The sequence below is a fragment of the Daphnia pulicaria genome, unplaced genomic scaffold (genome assembly GCF_021234035.1).
Source record: "Daphnia pulicaria isolate SC F1-1A unplaced genomic scaffold, SC_F0-13Bv2 h1tg000230l, whole genome shotgun sequence".
NCBI classification, from domain to species: domain Eukaryota; kingdom Metazoa; phylum Arthropoda; class Branchiopoda; order Diplostraca; family Daphniidae; genus Daphnia; species Daphnia pulicaria.
The window spans coordinates 12,501-17,757 of record NW_025804903.1 but is presented as its reverse complement, the minus strand read 5'-3'; the positions used below and the strand labels follow the sequence as shown (position 1 = coordinate 17,757).

The following is a 5,257-nucleotide window of genomic DNA, read 5'->3' as shown; positions in this document are numbered from 1 at the left end:
GATGAATATATCAAGACCGGTCGAATGAATCCGATTCACTTTGGGCTCATAGACCGTTGAATGGTCTTTGACTTTGGAAATTGAAATGAAAAAAATCCAACAAACGGATCGGATCGGTGTTTCTCTTCACTGGGACTCGCTGTGACACGCCAGGCGTTGCGATCAAAAATTTTAGTTTCCGAAGAAAAAGAAAAAAAACGAAAAACGTGTTGATTTGGTGTGTGTTTGGTGATGCGTGGGCGAAATAAAAACCCGCAACTCGCCGGATGCATATCAAACAAACATACACGAAATACCTGGTTGATCCTGCCAGTAGCATATGCTTGTCTCAAAGATTAAGCCATGCATGTCTAAGTACAAGCCGCTAGACGGCGAAACCGCGAATGGCTCAATAAATCAGTTATGGTTCCTTAGATCCACTCCATCCTACTTGGATAACTGTGGTAATTCTAGAGCTAATACATGCACTCGAGCCTCGACTGCGGGCTTTCGGGCTCGCAGAAGAGGTGCTTTTATTAGATCAAAACCAGTCGGGGCCGGGCTTTCGGGCTCGCGCACCGTACCAATTTTGGTGACTCTGGATAACTTCACGCCGATCGCACGGCCTTCGCGCCGGCGACGTATCTTTCAAATGTCTGCCTTATCAACTGTCGATGGTAGGTTACGCGCCTACCATGGTTGCAACGGGTAACGGGGAATCGGGGTTCGATTCCGGAGAGGGAGCCTGAGAAACGGCTACCACATCCAAGGAAGGCAGCAGGCGCGCAAATTACCCACTCCCGGCACGGGGAGGTAGTGACGAAAAATAACGATACGGGACTCTTCCGAGGCCCCGTGATTGGAATGAGTACACTTTAAATCCTTTAACGAGGAACCATTGGAGGGCAAGTCTGGTGCCAGCAGCCGCGGTAACTCCAGCTCCAATAGCGTATATTAAAGTTGTTGCGGTTAAAAAGCTCGTAGTCGGATGTCTGTCTTCGGCCGGGCGGCGCCGCTCTGAATCAAGGGTGTTGCGTTTCACGCTCTGGGAGCCCGGGTGTCAAAGCCCGACTCTCTTCACGGTCGGACAACATCGCCGGAGTGGTGGTCGGTGCGTCGTTGTTGTATCTGCGGCCAGAGTTGGAAAGTTCTTTCGGGTTCTTTTTTAAATTTTGGTCGTAGTTGACTCGATTCGCTCCACCCAGTCAATCGTTCGGGGTGCCCTTCACCGGGTGTCTCGGGCGGCCGGCAACGTTTACTTTGAACAAATTAGAGTGCTCAAAGCAGGTGTATCCCAACGCCTGAATATCGCAGCATGGAATGATGGAATAGGACCTCGGTCCGATTTTGCTGGTCTTTTACTTTTGGACCCGAGGTAATGGTCAATAGAGACGGACGGGGGCATTCGTACTGCGGCGACAGAGGTGAAATTCTTGGACCGCCGCAAGACGAACAACAGCGAAGGCATTTGCCAAGAATGTTTTCCTTGATCAAGAACGAAAGTTAGAGGTTCGAAGGCGATCAGATACCGCCCTAGTTCTAACCATAAACGATGCCAACCAGCAATCCGTCGGAGTTACTCCAATGACTCGACGGGCAGCTTCCGGGAAACCAAAGTCTTTGGGTTCCGGGGGAAGTATGGTTGCAAAGCTGAAACTTAAAGGAATTGACGGAAGGGCACCACCAGGAGTGGAGCCTGCGGCTTAATTTGACTCAACACGGGAAACCTCACCAGGCCCGGACACTGGAAGGATTGACAGATTGAGAGCTCTTTCTTGATTCGGTGGGTGGTGGTGCATGGCCGTTCTTAGTTGGTGGAGCGATTTGTCTGGTTAATTCCGATAACGAACGAGACTCTAGCCTGCTAAATAGGTGACGGGTTTTATCAATTGAAACCGAAGGGAGTACGGAGGCGTCGGGATCAGGTGGCGGCGATTCGGGTCTCGGTGGGACTGGTTCCTTTAGTGAGGCAATCTCTCGGCTTGGTTTCGTTGTGCTCTGTTCGTCGGGTGTACGGCCTTCACGGGTTGGTTGCCTGGCGGATGAGGTATGGCGGGGCTTTGTCGGGAATGTCTCGCGGGGGCTGGCTCTATTGTTATTCGGTCGTCGTCATCCCCGGCGATACCTTCTGCTCTCGCGTCCGTCACGCAGTCTTCTTAGAGGGACAAGCGGCGTCCAGCCGCGTGACAGTGAGCAATAACAGGTCTGTGATGCCCTTAGATGTCCTGGGCCGCACGCGCGCTACACTGAAGGAATCAGCGTGTTTCACTCTCCCTGTCCGAAAGGACCGGGTAACCGCTGAACCTCCTTCGTGGTTGGGATTGGGGACTGCAATGATCCCCATGAACCAGGAATCCCTAGTAGGCGCGGGTCACTAGCCCGCGTCGATTACGTCCCTGCCCTTTGTACACACCGCCCGTCGCTACTACCGATTGAATGATTTAGTGAGGCCTTCGGACGGGCTTGTCGGGGTGCCGTCGAGTGGGGAGCAATCTCTGCCCGTGCGGTGCCTACCAACGGCGAGACTGAAAGATGGTCGAACTTGATCCTTTAGAGGAAGTAAAAGTCGTAACAAGGTTTCCGTAGGTGAACCTGCGGAAGGATCATAAACGAACAAGACAAATGTTTTGCGCATATGGCTTTGGTTGAGCACGAAACAACTAAAAGTTGCAAAACAAAAAAACCCCATCAAAAGTCTTTCGGCGTAAGACATCGTATGAACTATGTGTGGGTTGACGGAAGAAAATCATTTATTTTGAACGGGTATCAGGCGCTCTGATGCGCGGTGGTTTAAAGCGGATTCGCCTTTTCAAATTGATTTTTCTTTCCTCTCGGCTCAAAAAAAAACACAAAGTCTTTCGATTTGGTCTATGGCCGTGAGCAAATTCTTCCTGCTTCGATGGTGAATGTCTCTATAGATTCATTCGACCTTTAGCGGCGCTCACAGTGTTGACGTTAGTAGAGTGAAGAATACGATAGCCCGCCTGGGCCGCGAGTACCGAAGGAACAATAAAGGAGATTTTATAAAGTCTTAGTCCCTAAATCAAACACTTTGAAAAATAAAAACTCGGTGGATGGAGAGTCGGAAAAAAAAAAAACATCAAGATTTTGAACGGGTATCAGGCGCTCTGATGCGCGGTGGTTTAAAGCGGATACGCCCAATCGAAATTGTTTTTTTTTGTTTCTCTCTTCGTCTTCGGGATTTTTTGATTCTCGGTGGGGGACGAAAGTGTGAGACTTTACTCTGGACGTTCTTTTCGGGCGTAGATACTCGTGGTTGCGTGCGTGTGCGTCGTATAGACTAACACTCCAAAGCCCGACACTATGCCGTTGAAAACCGAATGTTTTTTAAGCTTGCCCTTCGCCCTCTCGATGAAGTAGGAAGAATTCAAAATCACAATAACACACTAAACCCAAATTCTAGTACGAGTGTTTATCGGAACATTTTCTTTCTGGCTTTCTTTCTCCGCCCTCGCATTCATTTGCTTGGGCGGGTTGGAGAAAAAGAGAGAAGAAAACGAATATGTCGTTTTATATACGACCCTGAACGGTGGATCACTAGGCTCGTGGATCGATGAAGAGCGCAGCAAAGTGCGCTAATCCATGCGAACTGCAGAACACATGGAGCATCGAAATCTTGAACGTAAATGGCGGCCCAGCTTCTCGCTCGGGCCACATCTGACTGAGGGTCGGTCGAATGATGAACGAACAGAGATTTTTTCAGTCTTGGTTTTGCATGTTGGGTCGCGGCGAGATTTATTTTTCACCCGGCCTGACCGCATAAAAGCTCCCGAATCTCTAACGTCTGGGTGCCGCGCGACTTAAGTGTCCGCGATGCCTCAAATACAAAAAAGGGGGAAAAATAAAAGAAGGTTCGCCCTGTTTTGTTTTTTTCCTCTCTATTCAAAAGAAACCTTTTTCGATGGCAAAACAGATGGGAAATTTTTGAGCCAACTCAAAAAAAAATTTTAGAAATAAACACATCTTCTCGAACAAGGTGTCGGCTGCGTGTGCGCGATATACCGCTTCAACGCGAGTTTAGTTGTGTGTGTGCGCCGGGCGTGTCGAAGTGTCGACCACCGCGAATTATCACTCACTCTAACCGCTCGTTATGCAAGCTTGGTTCGCGCACGACGCGTTGTTTCAATACAAAAAGCCGCAGGACGCCCTGTCACTTTTCGTAAATTAATTTTTGCGAATAACGAGAGACTCGCTTTATTTCGAAAAAAAAAAATTTGAACCGGCAATTATTCAATCTTTCCCGGCTTTAAAACGCCAAAGTCTGCCGAGCTAGATAAAGTGTTGTCTCCTTTTGAAAACAAACAATTCATTCTGACCTCAGTTTAGATGAGACTACCCGCTGAACTTAAGCATATCAGTAAGCGGAGGAAAAGAAACTAACAAGGATTCCCTTAGTAGCGGCGAGCGAACAGGGATGAGCCCAGCACCGAACCTCGCGCCCGGTTGAGCGGGTGCCGAGGAATGTGGTGTTCGGGAGGATCGTGCGCGTCTGTCCGGTATCTATCGTCCAAGTCTCCATGAACGGGGCGAGCAACCCACAGAGGGTGTCAGGCCCGTAGATAAGACGAGCCGAGACCGTGCATCGGATCCCTTCCCAAGAGTCGGGTTGCTTGAGCGTGCAGCCCTAAGCGGGAGGTAAACTCCTTCTAAGGCTAAATATCGCCACGAGACCGATAGCGAACAAGTACCGCGAGGGAAAGTTGAAAAGAACTTTGAAGAGAGAGTTCAAGAGTGCGTGAAACCGTTCAGGGGGTTAAACGGGTGGGCCCTCGAAGGTCGAACAAGTCCCCGCTCCCGGCACTTGGTTGTATGCCCTTAACGCTGCATGGAGACTGCCTGAATTGGCGGCTCTCTTGCATAAGTCGTTCTGCGATCGCAATAGCCACGCCAAGGTCCGCAAGTGGGGGGCCTAGTAGGACTCCGCGACCGACTGGGTGTCTGTTACACGGGGCGTCCGTTAGCGAGTTTCGTGGTTACCTTCGCGGGTGCCGCGATGACGAGCGCGGCGTTTCCCAACAGTACTGCCCGGTCGTGACCTGTCTCCTCCCGGGAGGTGTCGTAGCTTTTTTTTGTAAAAGAGAAAAAGTTGCGGTGCTCAACCTGTGGAGGCCCAGAGCGGAGAGTAGAAGTCGGGTCCCACCCGACCCGTCTTGAAACACGGACCAAGGAGTCTAACATGTGCGCAAGTCGTCGAGAAATTATCAAACTAAACTCGCGAGGCGCAATGAAAGTGAAGCGGCCCCGATGAGGGTGCATC

At 50.3% G+C, this 5,257-nt stretch overlaps 3 non-coding genes across 3 annotated transcripts in view; all 3 read left to right on the top strand.

Moving 5' to 3' along the window:
* The first annotated feature begins 293 nt into the window (after window positions 1–293).
* Window positions 294–2,588, top strand: LOC124319969. Its single transcript, XR_006913662.1, has one exon. It is a non-coding gene; the product is annotated as a small subunit ribosomal RNA (ribosomal RNA).
* Window positions 2,589–3,518: 930 nt separating this feature from the next.
* Window positions 3,519–3,671, top strand: LOC124319967. Its single transcript, XR_006913659.1, has one exon. It is a non-coding gene; the product is annotated as a 5.8S ribosomal RNA (ribosomal RNA).
* Window positions 3,672–4,312: 641 nt separating this feature from the next.
* Window positions 4,313–5,257, top strand: part of LOC124319970 — a 4,577-nt gene continuing 3,632 nt past the window's right edge. The window contains exon 1 of the ribosomal RNA XR_006913663.1: window positions 4,313–5,257. This exon is cut by the window's right edge and continues 3,632 nt beyond it. This is a non-coding gene — a ribosomal RNA (large subunit ribosomal RNA).